This window comes from Thermobia domestica, chromosome 4, assembly GCF_964235325.1.
Source record: "Thermobia domestica chromosome 4, izTheDome1.hap1.1, whole genome shotgun sequence".
NCBI classification, from domain to species: domain Eukaryota; kingdom Metazoa; phylum Arthropoda; class Insecta; order Zygentoma; family Lepismatidae; genus Thermobia; species Thermobia domestica.
In genome coordinates, this window is record NC_137457.1 from 38,231,152 (window position 1) to 38,248,057 (window position 16,906).

The window sequence follows — 16,906 nt, forward strand, 5'->3', positions numbered from 1 at the left end:
GTGACTGTTTTGAACGTGAAATTCTGTAGATACGGTTTACGTCAGAATTCAGGGAAAATTGAAACTGGTCGGACCTTTTGACCAAGTGTTGTTAAAGTTATAAAAATGGTGTATAATATTCATCCGTTGATAATTAATTATTGTGATTTCTGGAAATAACATAGTGTTAAACATCTAAAATTGGGTGAGTTTGTTCCATAATTTTGCTATTTGGAGTTAATTATATCTTTAGAATCTGTAATTGACCGTTATTCTATTAATTTTACAACCGTAACCTGAAGGTTAAATTGCTTAACAACTAGTAAATTCAGCTTTTGTCTAAGAATTTAAATATATATATATTTCAAAAATTCGATATTTCATGAGCCAAAAAATAATATTAGAAATTGTTATAAATATTAATTCTAGAAATTTCATGAATTATAGTTTGAGCTTTTGGGGTAGTTGACTACTGGAATCATTATTGAATGTTACATTTTTTGAAAGTTGTTGTTCCTGTTCCTTGTTCAAGTCGAAAATAATAATTATTTACATTAAATTCATAATCTTGTTATTCAACCTAATTGATTATAGATATTTGAACACTCGTTACTATTTTTGGTACGTGGAATTGAGAAGTTGAAATTAACTAATTTAATCCCGTCTATGCAGATTAATAGCGTATATTAAAAGTTGAGTGCTTATACATGCTTATATACTTATTTAAACGATTTAATGCTGATTACTCTCTACTACAATTTTTGGGGGTGGCGTATTGTGACCCTGACCAGTGACGATGCGATATTACTGTTTCGATTCTTTATCCTTTTTATAAAACGCACGTTACAGTATATAACTTGTCCATCCTTTACACTTCTGCTTGGTAACAATCCGTAAGCAACGTGGATGATTGGGAAATCTCAAAGGAAATATGCAAATATATTGCTTCAAAATCAATTTTTTCATAATTGGAAAATGATTTAGTTGTCACATTATGTAGGTCCTATATATGGAAAGGGAATACACAACTTGATGTTGAATTTTTCCCCCTATTCTTGACCGATTTCCACTTCCTAACCAATAGGATTATTTCGTAAACCTCAAACAATAAAATTAAAAAAAAACACCTTACGTTTCATTAGAATTGTGAATTGCACGTCATACGTTATTGTAGACCAGCCTAATCGCCAACTACATGAGTGCATGCTCAATTGGTGGGTAGAAGCTCACAGACTTGTTCAATAATTTTGTCTTCTGAACAGAAATATTAAAGGAGCAATATTAAGAAACAAAATGTTGTATACATTGCTAGATAGTCGAATGATTAGCATGCGTGACTTTAGTGTAGAGCAGTTGGTACTAGGTTCGTTTCACAATAGAACAGGATTTTTGCACCTAAAAAGCAAAATTACTCATTTTTGATGTGAAGACCTGCAAAAATTATATTATTATTGAAAACACGCCAGCAAAAACCTATCCCCACAATATCGAACATCAGGGAATAAGCGATATATTATCTATATATAACGACCTGAGTATTAATTTGTGCAGTTTATCGGGTGAAAAGTGTAATGCTGCAGAACATGAACCACAGAACTTTCTGTTCAAGCACACTTACTTCCGCAACTATGAAGATTGGAAGTTTTTTAAGTACTAATTAAAAGAATGTAATATATAATTATTATTATTTTTAAAATTGAACACATTTCACTCTAAGTAAATGTAAAAAGAAAAATCAAACTTTTATATTTGTTATTCATCTGAATATAAGCATATTATTCATAAGTCTTGCAAAGGGTGCACATTTTGGACGTACTGGATCATTTTCGTATGTGTGTCCCAGTTAAGGAGGGATTGTGAATTAAGCCGTTTTTCAGAAAATATATAATATTTTCTGAACCAAAGCTCCTATCTTTTTAACCCCCAGACAGAGGTCGGGCTGGGCTCGGGTTGTAAATTTTTAAATATATAACCGTATTTCTCGCACCTCTTCGGGTCTAACTTTGTAAATGTGCTGTACAACGACATTTATTGGACGCTTGGACCGTTCTTTCTGGAGAACTTTTAAAGCACAGCTGCAAAAATAAACTTCTAATTGCTTTAAATAAAAATACAATTTTGTGTAAATTATATAGTTTCTGTAATTCGGGCTTATTTGATTATCACAGGAGCTCCGTCCGGGTCTAAATGCTAAATCATATTTGGGACTCGTTTCGGCCGTACATTATAAATTCACGGGCTGGGCTGGGACCGGGCAAAAATTCCGGCCCGCACAGACCTCTACTTCCAGGGAGGGCCAAAGAGCTGCTAGAATTAAAGTGAACCACGTTTGTTGTTCCATACTGCTGAGAAGTTAATCTTTTTAATGATCCTTTTTTAGAAAATTCCCCCAGACACTAAATTTCCTTCGTCAATTGAACGTAACGAAATGGAGATCGGCATGAAGTTTTACCTACACCTAAGATGAGATAAAGATAATAATGTAAATCGGTAGTTAAGTAAGTAGGCGAAACGGAAATACGATAAACGGGAACACACCAGATCCAAGAAACATATCATATTTTCGACATAGGGTAAAAGTACCAGTGACCGTCACTTTAAGGGGGAAACATTACTCTTATGTCTCTTCCGTGAGCATCGTGAATCTTTGGGAGCTGCAACATTGTTGGAAAGACACATTGATTTTTCCCATGCATGACCATATAGTTACAATTCAAAGTCAAATAGCCGTTCAAGGAGAAACAGTATGTTTTTAAATCTCTTGTTTTGCACTGGTATCTGCGACCTCAAAATCGAAATGTTCGAGTGGTCTTCAGGGTTTTGTAGCAGTGTTCGCACTCACATAAGTTGACAGAATTTATTCAAAAATGAATTGTTTATCAGATGTGCACATTAAAAAAGGAAATCTACAGAGAGAGAGGAATACACTACAAGAGTAAAGATAAAAGAAATTAAAAAGAATATAATGTATATAAAGGTACCTTTCATGGAAATAGAAGGTAGCAATGGAAAACTACTATGACAATCCAAAAACTAAAGATAGAAATGGACTTTTTATGAGAGGATTGCGGCTTGGGAAAGATGGAAAGAAAACATTGAGGAACCGGAAGATAGCAAGAATGAATTTTATATCTTAGGTATTAAAACGGAAAACGAAGTAAATGAGGATGGCAAAGCAATTCGGATGCTAAGGGACAAGTTCAGAAACACATAGTGAAATTAAGGTCGAAAAGGAAGACAATATACACTACTTTATTAATACAGGAGAAGAAGGAAAAAGAAATATTCAAAGTGTGTAATCAAATCAAAAGTGTCATCATAAGACCTCTTTCGGAGAGTCAAGATTTTGTATGAGAACTATAGAACTACACCACTATAAAATGCGCGATGGCTCAGTGGTAGAGCGTTCACCTCCGGTGTTTGGGGTCCCTGGTTCGATCCCAGTTCGCGCCGTGTGGACTTTGTGGTGGACAAACATCGTGCTGCTGGGTTTTCTTGGGGTGCTCCCGTTTCCTCCCACTTTATTGATTCCACCATTTCACTCATTTCTCATTATCACCGTCTCCTTTAGCCTAACCGGCATAACCGTGGAACGTTAAACTTAAAGATTTTCTTTTATTTTTTTCGGAACAGCCGTAGCAAATAAACCCATAAGTTAGAATGTTATATTTAATCAATGCAGGAGTGTATCCCTATTTTTGGGCTACCCTGTATTGTAGTTACTCATCCGAAATGTAACGTGGAAAAAGTAACGCAAACTAGGTACGTCATTTAAAAATTTGTAACGCGTTGCCGTTACAGTTACTTTGCAAAATGTAACGAGTTACTAGAAAACGTTACTTAAAATGTAACGCGTTACTTTCGTTACGTTACTTCCCAAGACTGAATCTTGGTTTAAGTTTAGAGATGCTCCTCCAGTTCTAAACCTACAAAAATGTAGTCAAAACATTAAAATTTGTTAGGTTAGGTTAGGTTACCCAGTTACACTTTACTTAGACTAGAACAGTGACTGGAACTGGTTTTCATAGAAGCTGGTTTTCACTTCATAATAGATTCTCTTCGTTATTCTTATATAATTGTGTAAAACTCACATCGGAAATATCATATTCAACGTACCGATTTGCCATTTTATACGACTATCATGCTCCTCAATAACCTTCCGCGTCTTGCAAATATTACCAATTTCTACATATATTTTCTCATATTAAACATAACTTTACTGCCAAGATTACACACACAAACATCACATAAGAACTTTAAATCATCATTTCGTAACTTTGAGGTGAACGTAAAATTTGTAACAATTAACCAATGACGTACATTGGGAATAACGAGTAAAAATAATGGAAGTAATTAAGAAGATATTAAAACATTGTTGGAGAATAAATTATTCTGAAAGACATATACGAAGTATAATAGAAAGAAAAGAAGAAAGGTAGAGAAAGAATAAATTAATGGAAAATATTAAGAGTATAATTCCTATGTCAAGGAGATGAGTTACCTAAGATATATATTGTCTAAACTTAAATTTGTAGCAGTAATGGAAGAAAATTATGGTGAATGAGTGAGTTGAGTGATTTCAGCTGCACTGCACTAAACTTGCTAAGTGAAAGAATCTAAAACTCACATTTTCGGTTCCAAACGATACATATGGTACGTACAGAAATCATAGGCAGGTGGATTTTCTCCTTTCTTTCATGCAAAAGGTTTCTCTCTCTTACTTATCTTTGAGATATTTGGACTTCAAAGTTCCCTCTTTCAGAAACTTGAAAAAATGTAATTCTCTCTTTCATTATAATATTTAAAAGTCAGTGTAAAATATAATCATTGTAAGTTCCATATGCAGCTCACGACTTTGGAACTCAACGGAAACAAATGAACAGCTAATACTGGCAGAAATACATGCTTAACCTATCGAGTGTATTGGTAATGGTAGTATGACAAAATCCAGTTAGCTCATAATTCAAGCAAATTAAAATTTACTCATAGTTTTGACGTAAATTCAGGTGGGGTATATTAGCATTCTAGTCGTCCCCGTCTTCCCAATTTAAACTTGCCAGACGCCCATGCTTAATATAATTTATCATTCAGGTGTCATCTCGGAAGAAATATTCAAAATGAATTTACAAAACTCATTGCAAGCAAGAGCAAAATATTTACGAAAAATTATAAAAACCCAGGTACCAATCTGTTATTCTTGATTATACATGATATATCCCTTTTATTAAGCAGCTGTTGGTAATATTCATTATATTAAGCAGCTCTCGGTAATATTGCTGTTTATGTATGAAGACTCCTGAAATCGATAATACGGCGATATTTTGACGGGCGATATTTTGTCGTCGACATTTTTACTTTTGATATTTTGCCAGGCAACTGCGAAGGGTCCCGCGGAGATCCCTCGTCCTAGAACCTTCAAAAGTTGAGGTCGTCTATGTATAAGAATAATGTTTGTCAGCACAGTTAAATTTTTTTAAAAAAAATGAATGTATAACGGCTTATTCGGACTTTTCGCTGATGTGACAATCGAATCCTCAAGATATGTGATTCATTGGTTTTGTTCATTTCCAAGCAGATCCATTAGTGAACTAAACCAGTAGTTATCAGCCATTTTTGACTAACGACACACTTGTTTTACTTTTGATAATAATACAGTAGTATAAATTAAAATGGTGTAAGTCTATAAATTTCAATAAAATAGCGACTCCATGTAATACTGAACATTGCTGCTGTCATTGGAGGCGTTGGTCTGTCTCAAAATTGATTTTAACAAATTACTGTAATCTTCATGATTTTAAATTCCCAAGTTTCGCGAATCTAAACTATGGAATCGATACAAAGTTTTTCATATATGTATATACAGCGTGCTTTATCTAAAATGAATGCAGGCATTTTCCCACCGAAACCGCCCTGACAAGAAATAGCATTGAAGGTCATTTTTCTTATCATCAAGACAAAGTAGCTGGAGCTGTCGTAAGCTTAACGGAGACTAAGAAAAAATATTTTTTTCTTTATACCCAATAATATATAGCGTTGAGTGAAGAAACAAGCAGCAATACCTATAAAGACATTTCTTTACGTCTCACACAGTATCATAAACAAAATATTTGCTCATCTACGAGTACCAACACCATATACCAGTAACCATACACAGTAACAAAAGTATTATATATAGGGTATCCATAAAGTCCGTTGCCACTCAGTGTATCTTCGAAACGACTGCGAATAAGAGAAACACAAAAACACTTTTATCATTACTTCAAGAAGTTTGAATTTTTGCTATAAAAGGTCCACCCCAGACAGCACCATATAGGAGTACGTGGGGTCAACCTGAAAATTTCAAATGGCAAACGGGCCGAGCATTATATCGTTGAAAAGGTGTCGACAAGAGAAATATTTTGCCGAAAGTTTCAAGTCCATATGTTGAACCCATCCAAAATGGCGGTTGTTAACATTTCGTGAAAAATAAAGTCCGTTGCTATTCCATGTATCTTCGAAACGACTGCGAATATGAGAAAACGCTAAAACACGTCCTTCATTATTTTAAGGGATTGCAATTGTGTGTTATAAAAGTTTTACTCCACACTCCTGAAATAGGGGTGCAGGAGTAAACTTGAACATTTCAAATAACAAAGTGGGTTGAGTAGTTTGAACGGGCTTCACAAAAGAACTTTTGCTGTAAATTCTGGATTAGCTAGGCTGATGAAATCTAAAATGGTGGTGAAATCAATTTTCGAATTGAAGGCCAATTTGGTAGAGGCAGCCTTTAACGCTTTGTGTTTCACGAAACTTGTTAACAAGTTGGTGCACATACTGATGATTTATACTTAGGGTTGCCATAATTTTTTAATCCAAAATACGGACAAGCCTTAAAATGACCCATCAAAGATACGGTGCCCAACCAGAGGACAAATATTTTGAAATTTCTTATCTAAAAATCACCTTTTTAGGTTATCGGAAAATTGTTTACTGTAATACCTAAAATACTATTGGAAACTAACATGTCTTATAATTTTTTCATTAACACAAATATAATAAATCATGACATTAAATTATGTATATTAAATCTAACTAAAAGAACCCTGGAATTAAAAAAATGAGAATTTTTAATAACATAAGCTACTTTATTAAGAGTGACTTTTTTAAAAATTATTAGTTAGCAGTATAATGAAAAAACAATTCTTTTCGCCCGAGATTTTAGCAAATTCCGACTCGGAAATTTTCGGGCAGCTTCAAAAACTGTCAAATAGGAACATTTTCCTATTTATGCTTTGTACGATACGGACACGGACCAAAAATATAAACAGTCCGTACAAAACATGGATATATGGCAACCCTACTTCTACTAATACGTTCAGGATACAGTTCATTAAATCTTCAAGCAGTATCACGTATCGCCCACATTCTCCGAAAAGAAAAATAATTTCAATTATCTCTTCAGCAGAAGTAGTACTTCAATACGATTCATTATGAGTGTCGTAAGAAAATCTTCAGCAATACTCGAACAGTCACATACAAGCTCAATCAAATTGCCCTCGATAAAATGTATGAATAGAACAACACAGTGTTTACTATTTCGCTGGAAGACTGCACCTAATTACATTCGTTTGTATGAAGATTGGATTCGACGCGAAGACAGGCAGAACTACAACATTATTAAAACTGATGAGCATTGCAACGCATGACCCATCATTATGGGTGAGAAGTGTAGACGTTGCTAACAAGAGGCATCACCCAAATGTCCGGCTCCGATTTCAATGAATTTTTGGTTGCTGATGGAGAGTATATATGCATGATTTGTGATGACATAAATTTTTGCCATGGTTCATGTTTTCTATTTTTTTTAAATAATTTTTAAGACTTGTGACGTGGTTATTAGAGATTATTGCAGAAGTCCTTTACAACCTTTTGTAAACGGGGTGTTAATGAAAAAAGTGAAGAACAACCATGTGGATACATATACGTAAGGACTAGAGGGAAGTCGTATGGTAGGTACGATCATGACGGTAGTCATCCTGAAATCTGCCATTTTGAATTAAGGTCAAGTTTTCTAAATGAGAATAGAGTAATATGATACATAATTTCGGGCTAGAATTTAATCAGGAAAACAATGGTAAAGTTAGTTTTAAGATACGCACATTTGGGAAAATTGTTTATACTTACTATGTGCGTAAGCCGATCCGCCAATTTGAATTAAAGTTAAGTTTTGAAATTTAAAAACCATAGCACGTGACACCTCAATTTAATAGCAAATTTTTCAAAAATGCCAATGGTATACTTTTATTTTCTATGGCAATTTTTAGCTAGTCAGACAAAAATGCCATTCGTTTTCTAGCGAGTGTTGTCGACGGTTCATATTTGTAAGATCTATAATCAGTTCTGATCGGGAACTCGATCAAGTTACACCTCTTTATAAACAAGTTATCTGCTTAATATTATGTTTATGGTACAAACAGCGTGTTGGGAACCGACACATTATGACTCTTTGATATTTCCTATCATTGCTGCTGTTCCTTTAAAGTTGTATTTATTAAAAATATTTTGTTTGTTTTTTTGCACAACATGTCCGCTACATTTCTTGATAATTTTGTGCTCATATAACAACAATTTGTTATAATTTCGTTTGTATTTCTTCACGTCACAGAGGTCCATAGGCTTCTCATGTATTCTCGGTTTGAACATGATTGCAAGTCTTCAAAATTCAGAAAGATTACTGGACGCTTATCCGAACACTATTCATGAACTGACAAACCGCAAATCTTGAAAAATGTAATGAATATAGAAAACATAAGCCATGGCAACAATTGCAAAGTGTCAATTGGAATCTTAAAACATGTGGTGAAAATTAGGAATGTTGCCAATTTGAAAGATCAAATAATGGACGTTTAGTGTACATTAGAAATAGTACTAATTACACACTGGTTAACTGTAGAACAACAATAAACATACCACTGGCTTTTGGGAAAAATTCACTATTAAAATGAGATGTCACAAGCTATGGTTTTCATTTTTCAAAACTTCCCTTTCATTCAAAATGGCGAATTTCAAGAAGGCTGTACTCAAGGTTACCCTTACCGTACCATTTCCCTCTAGGCCTAATATTATTACAGAATCTTTTGTTCACTTATCATTAATACAAGGGTTAGAAGCAGAGTTAAGGGACTTACGCATAAAGTAAATATAAATAATTAATATGCCTGTAACTTTTTCTCAAATGCGCGTATCTTAAAACTAACTTTACCACTGTTTTCTTGATTAAATTCTAGCCCGAAATTATATATCATATTATCCTTTTCTCATTCGGAAAAGTTGACCTTAATTCAAAATGGCGGATTTCAATATGGTTGCCGTCAAGATTATACATACCATACGACTTTCCCCTAGCCCTTATATGTATCCACATGCTTGTTTTTCATTTTTTAACTAACATTTCGTTTATAAAGGGAAGTAAGGGGCTTCTGCAGTAATCTTTAATAAGCAGATCACAACTCTTAAAAATTATAAAAAATAGAAAACTTGCACCATGGCAAAAGTTTCTGTCATCACAATTCTTGCATACATACCCTCTGTCAGCAAAAAGAAAATCATTGAAATCGGAGCCGGACATTTGGATGATGCCCCTTGTAAGCAAAATGACATCCAAATGTCCAAATAGGATAGATAGCCAATTGTAATTTTAATTGCTTGCGTTAGCTTAATTTTTCTTAGTCCTAAGCCTATATCTCTCAAATGAATAACTCACCTGGACGATCACTCAAGCTCAACCGGAGGAAGAAAACAGATAGGTTGTAGTCAACTCTGCTTCGACTGGTGCGCCCATGGGTGGAGTTAGGAATTCTATGCTGGGGACGAGGGCAGACCTTGTGGGTCTAGGACCTGTGGAATGTAGGTGGCATTTTTATTTTTTGTCAAAAAGTTGGGGGCCAATTCTCCTCATAGCTCCGCAAATGGGTGCGCCTAGAGGCAAATCTCAGAATGAACAAGTGACCAATTAAGATGTTTATGCAAAGGTTGATTCACGCTAATGTAACTAATTTTAAGGTAATTTGGGACTGTGTATGCGGGTTGTTTAATTTTCAATCAGCGAAACTACATAGTCCTTCATGTCTAAAACCTGTAGTAATTACCACTTCTCTACACTCTGGTAGTACTGGCTCCTCTTTCTGATGTCCATGTTTTCGAATCTCTTTATTCCTAATTTTGAAATAACCATTTCCTAAAACCTTACTCTCATGGCAATGCAGTATAACAACAAACTGGGCCTCCGTTTACAAAACTAGGGGCAAGATGCACAGAAACAAAGTCTCAACACAATAACTCATCATTTTCTCGTTTTACAAAAGTATATACGATACTTACACCCTGCCTAAGAGTATTTTTTTTAAGTAGAAGGACCATAATTACAAGCCAGACATCTAAAAGTCAGCAAAGCCTTTAATCTAAAATTTGAATTCACTGCCATTTTAGATTTCGGCAAACTAGCAAATTCAAAATTTACAGAAAAAGATATTTTGTCGACCCTGTTCAAACTACTCGACCCACTTCGCCATTTGAAATGTTCAAGTTTACCCCAGTACCCCTATTTGAGGGGTCTGGAGTGAAACTTTTGTAGCACATAATTTCAATCCCTTAAAATAATGACGGACGTATTTTCGCGTTTTCGTATATTCGCAGTCGTCTCGAGAGTACACGGGGTGCAACGGACTTTACGGACACGAAACGTGAACTCCCGCCATTTTGAATAAGGTCAACATAGCGACTTAAAACTTTCGACAAAATATTTCGGTTATCGACACCTTTCCTATGACATATTACTCGAACCCCTTTTCCAATTGAAATTTTCAGGTTGGTCCCACGTACCCCTATATGGAGGTCTGGCCTATATGGACCTTTTATAGATAAAATTCAAACCACTTAAAATAATGATGGACTTGTATTTTCGTTTTCTCACATTCGCAGTCGTTTTAAAGATAGTCGGGGTGGCAGCGGATTTAATGAATACGAAATTTGAACCACCGCCATTTTAGATGGGGCCAAGATAGGGACTTGAAACTTTCGGCGAGATATTTCTCTTGTCGGAACCTTTCTAACGATATATTGCTCGACTCTCTTTGCCATTTGAAATTCTCAAGTTGACTCCACTAACCCCTATATGGGGGTCTGGGGCGGAGCTTTTATAGCCTAAAATTCTAGCCCCTTAAAATAATGATGCACGTGTTTTTGTGTTTTCTCATATTCGCAGTCGTTTCGAAAATACACTGGGTGGCAACGGACTTTATGGACACTCTGTAATTTATATATATAATCACCATAGGTATTCTGGCCTTATGGGCAGGTCACTTGCCACAGCTGAGGAGATTCCATGCTCCACGGTCCTCTGCTAATCTCTTCAACTTCACGTATGATCTTTCTGTTTTTATATCATCCATTAATTGTAGTCTCCTTCGCCCCCTCCCTCCCTTTCCTGCCAATATACCCTCTACGATGTCCCTCATGATATAATTTCTTCTTAGACTATGTCCAAAACAGTTTACCTTCCTCTTCTTAATAATATATAGAAGTGTTCTTTTCTCCCCCACCATTTCTAACACCCTCTAATTCGTTTTCCGCTCAAACCAACTAATTCTTTGCATTCTTCTCTACACCCACATTTCGAAAGTTATCTTTTGTTTGTCATAATGTTTGCGTAATGTGCGCGTTTCTGACCCATACAGTGCAATACTCCACACGAAACATTTTATGAGTCTTTCAACTCTTTACTCGAGGTCGCACAAAACATACTTCTTCCTGCTAAAGGCTTCCTTCGCCATTCCTATCCTTGCTTTTATTTCAAGTTCGTACTTCATGTCATTACTAAGAATATTAACCAGATATCAGAAACTTTTTACTTTTACTTATTTCTTCCCTCCTACGTTTCTATTTGACACAGACCGCTTCGTTCCAATCACCATGGCTTTTGTCTTTCTAACATTTATTTTCATCCCATATTCATTTCATGCCTTTCCCCAGGTTATCTAAAATTTTATTGATTTTCTTTGCAGATTCTGCAACAAGCGCCATGTCGTCTGCAGATCTTATGTAAAACATTCCTCATTTTAAAATTTAAAAAGATAATAAATAAATAAAAGTATATAGTTAACGAATCATCTCCAAGTTTCAAGAACAATATAGGAGAGTGATACTTGGAGTCAAAAACGATACATGAGAGTGAAAATGTTTTAAATAGAAGTGACAACATGTTTTGTTTGTAACACGGAAGATTTAAAAAAGTAAAAACAAAAACATTCCTAGTTCCAACTTTCAGTTCCGTGAAAGGTAAAAATAAAAGTGCAATAAAAATACTATAAAAACTTTAAACAATTTAGTCAATGTGTGCAAAGATCTATCAACTACACGCCTCCTAGTAACCACTCGTGCTTCCTCGAGACAGGATAAGCAACTTTGAAAAAGTGTTGTGCAACTTCTGGTTGCAATAAACGTTAAAACATTGTAAGTACGGTCTCAAAAACTCTGTTAGTAATTCTGGTGAAAACCATATATGACAATCCTAACGTGTAAACGAGAATGTGAACCTCTCAAGATATCATAATAATATTATTCATTTTATAAGGCATTTTGGTAATGTTTAAGTTTCTTTTACTTTGTTATATATATATATATATATATATATATATATATATATATATATATATATATATATATATATATATATATATATATATATATATATAATTATAATTATAATAAATTAGTATTCTTTATTCCATGATTATAAAGCTAAGTTTCTAACTCTATACTACCTGTCCTATGGCAATCTCACTCAATCAATCAATCATATGTTTTTCCTGCCTGTCACGCGGGAGACCGGGGTTCGATTCCCCGCCGGGGAGCCATAAGAAATAATAAAAAAATAAAAGTGTATAGTTAATGAATCATCAGGAAGTTTCAAGAACAATATAGGAGAGTGAAAACGTTTTAAATAGAAGGGACAACATGTTTTGTTTGTAACACGGATTATTTTTAAAAAAGTAAAAACAAAAACAATTCTAGTTCCAACTTTCAGTTCCGTGAAAGGTAAAAATAAAAGTGCAATAAAACAGCTTCATCCTTAACATCCTGGTAAAACCGGAAGAGATAGAAATTAACCTAACTATGACTTATGGCTTCAAATTAATCTACATAGTGGGATAGAAAGAAGCTGTTTTAGGAATTAATATAGCGTCGTGGGACTAAATATCGTCTTCTCTCTTAAACTTCTGATCAAGTCGGAAGTAGCAAAACTCAAGTACTTTCCATTTTACTGTTGATTAGAATAGATTAAAACGATACTAAATAGCGAGAAGAGGTTTTCTGAAATCTGTTAAGTGTCAAGACTATGTTCTATCTCGACTCGAATCTTTCTACTAAAACTCGAAGTGGTAGAAATCAATCGCTTCTACCGTTATAACAATGAGCTTTATATACTGGATAGCGACAAGGCTTTTTTAGGTAATTCATTAAGTGCTTTAAGAATATATTCCATATCGGCAGTAATCCCTGTACTCAAATCGGAAGTGAAATAAATATACTAGAACTTCTGGTTAATAAACCACTTCAGAAAATATAACATGATCCTCTTTAAGATTTTTTTATTATTAGGAACACGTAGTGGAACTTGTAATATCGTAATGTTAGTACGTACGTACATACACACGTCCGTTACTTCGAACGATAACATTTGAAAGGATGCAAATTTTCTATTTTTAAAATATTTTTATTTTATTTTATTTATTTATGTATTTATTTATTTATTTATTTATTTTTGCAATAAGTAGATAGTGTGATTTTCTCGAGAGAGTTCATTAATAGAAGTGATTCGACAAACAAAATGGTAGAAATGAGTTCTTTCAGGTCTTAACATTGATCAATATAAAACAAAAACGATAATGGATAGCAAAAAGCGTTTCCGGCAATCGATTATACGTTTCAAGGAAATCTCTCATCTTATTCTTAACATACTAGTAGAACTGGAAATGGTAGAAATGAGTCATTTCCGGTTTTAACATTCATTACTATAGAGCAAAAACGATAATTAATAACGAGACGTTTTTAGCGATCAATTCAATTTTTCAAGGATAACCTTTTTCACTTTTAACAAGATAGTAAATTCTGAAAGTAACCGAATTGAGCCATTTCCTGTTTCAACGTTGATCAATATAGAGCGAAAACGATAATAGATAGTAAGAAGCAGTTTTCGGCAATCGAGTTTTTACTAGAGTTTATTTTTAAATTAAATACTAGCTGGATGTTCACTAAATTTTGTGAGCTACTAGCCCATTCCCTAAGGAATAAGTACTGGTATATTCTGTGGTCAAATTCGGCCAAGAATAGGGTAGACGCAGCTTCCATTTCATACCTTATTTCTAGATAACTACTTAATTAATCAGCAGCATTTTCTTTATAACTATTGGCCGAATCGGAACAAAATTCGGTGGTGGGCAGCCCTCAACCTAATTAAGATCTCTACATTTGCTGGCCAAGCTTGGCCAAGTTTTGGGCTTGATTTGCGAATGGTAATTTATTTCTTGGTAATCACTTGCCAGATCCAATCTAAACGATTTGCCATTACAGAAAGCCGCTCGTTCCTATTTATCGATTTTGCTTTATAGTGTTCAACGTAAAACCGGAAATGGTTTCTTTCTACCACTTTCGGTAGGTAAGGAAAGGAGATGAAAAGTATTCTTGGAATGCTTAATCGATTGCCGAAAACCGTTTTTGATTTTTAGTGGTCAACGTTAAAACTTAGGAATGGTTGATTTCTACCACTTTCGGTTTATGGATCACTTCAATTAACTAGCTCCTCCGAAATAATTACTCAACCTGTAGTTTGCTATATATATATATATAATAAAAATTTGCTTTCTTTCAAGAGCTATCGTGCGCAGTAACTTAGTCGCAGCAGCTATCGTGGACTATTATTATTATTATTATTATTATTATTATTATTATTACTATTATTATTAAGTATTCTACCTGTTGGCAGGTACTGGGACTAATGGGATATGTGGGTCTGATTGTGTGTTTTTTTAGGTTCTGGTCTGGAAATTCTTCTTTCACCTTTCTCGATCTTCAGCTTCCTCTTTTAATTCCCAATATTTCGTTCCGTTTTTCAAATCATCGACCAATTGCATTTTTCTTCTTACTATTCCTTTCTTACCTTTCATCTCTTACTTTCAACTTTTCTCTTCCTCAGTGGGTTGAGAAGTGGCTAGTACGTTTCAATCTGGTTCCTTATAATTATTACCAGTCTGCAGTTTCCTCTATCTATTTTTGAATACTATTTTTAAGTAATTGAATTATTACTCCGTCATTATTTTACCCTTATTCTCATCTTTCATCTTACCTATTACTTTTTTGTTTATTAGTGGCAGTCCATTTATGTTATTTTCCTTGTATTCACTCGTCTCAAACTGGTCAACTATTTCTGCTATATCTTTGTAAAAGTCTTCAGTCTGGATCTCATATATAAAGCTATCGGTATAACACAAATCTATATTGTTTCCATATTTCGGCTTCATCATGTTATATTGAAAATCATACATTAACAGTTTTGATAGTTCTAATACACTCATACCAACATATATTGGTTTATTAATTGTCAATCGCTCTTTTTTCATATATATAGCACACAAATTCTCTGTAAATATTGTTCTGTAATCAAAATTAGGTTTTGCAATTAATTTTTCTACTCTTTCAGGATCACATTCTAATTGTATGGGCTGCCTCTTTCTAATATTTTCCATTGTTTTTCCGAATACCGAGTTATTCATGAGCTTATAAAATTCTTTTTGAAACTCATTTCAGCTTCCGTTGTCATATTTGTATTAAAATCAATGTATTTCTTTAACCATTCTGATTGTTTGAATTCCAATACTCTACGCACTTTCTTTAATTTCATTCCAAGCGACATATATAGTTTTAAGTTCCTATAGTGAATTACATATCCTTCCTTATTATAAAGTGTTGTTAGTAGTTTTTATTGTTTAGATTCTGGTGGACACATGTTTTCTGGAGGTAATGGTAAATCAGTGTGTTTGTTGTGTAAATACTTCAGCTATTCTAAATCTACTTCTAATATGTAACCAGTTTCTGAGTCATCTGGAATATGTATTATGTCTATGTAAGGTTTAATCCACTTACAATCTTAATAGGACATGTATTGACTCATCGCCCATCCACATAAGTTGTTTGCGTCTACATATGCTAAATATGTCGAACACTCATCTTTATCATAATTTGTCATGTATTTGTTGTTAGCTTTTACATATCTTTTACTACATTCTGAGACTCCTCCTCGTATACCCTTTTCTAGCATTAGTATTTTATCATAATCAGTTAAAATTTCTAAGTTATTTTTTGTCATCTTTAACATTGCATCCCACGATAAGCCAGGAGCTGTAAAATACCAAGCAGGATCTAATCCATATCCCTTTAAACACACATATCTAAAGTTTTCAAATATATCTGCTAATTGAAGGACATATGTTTTGTTATAATGTTCAGTTAAGTCTCTCACTAACTTCAGATCGAATTCTTTACAAACTCGTAAATGAAGCTTATGGCGTTCATTACTCCTTTTTTCCTGTTAACATATTCGTAAATTTGTTTATAGATAACGGAAAAGGTTCTTCTAATTTTTCAAATGAATCAACATAATCAAATGGATAATCACCTTTAGTATTAACTAAGTCAAGTATATCAATCGGGTAAAAATTTAATGTTTCTCGAAATTGTTCTGGTTTTAAATTACTAGTTAACTCTGCTAAACTCTTCGACATAAATCTAAATGAATCAACAATTCTTAAATTTATTCCATCTTTTTTGGTCCTGATTTTACATATTTTTCATATGTTATGTACCTTTCTTCATTATTTGCGATCAGTTTAAT

General features: G+C 33.9%; 1 protein-coding gene across 2 annotated transcripts in view; it reads right to left on the minus strand.

The window, feature by feature from the left end:
• Positions 1 to 16,906, minus strand: part of LOC145683295 (brachyurin-like) — a 787,572-nt gene that overhangs the window by 209,257 nt on the left and 561,409 nt on the right. The gene's annotated exons all lie outside the window — the stretch shown is intronic.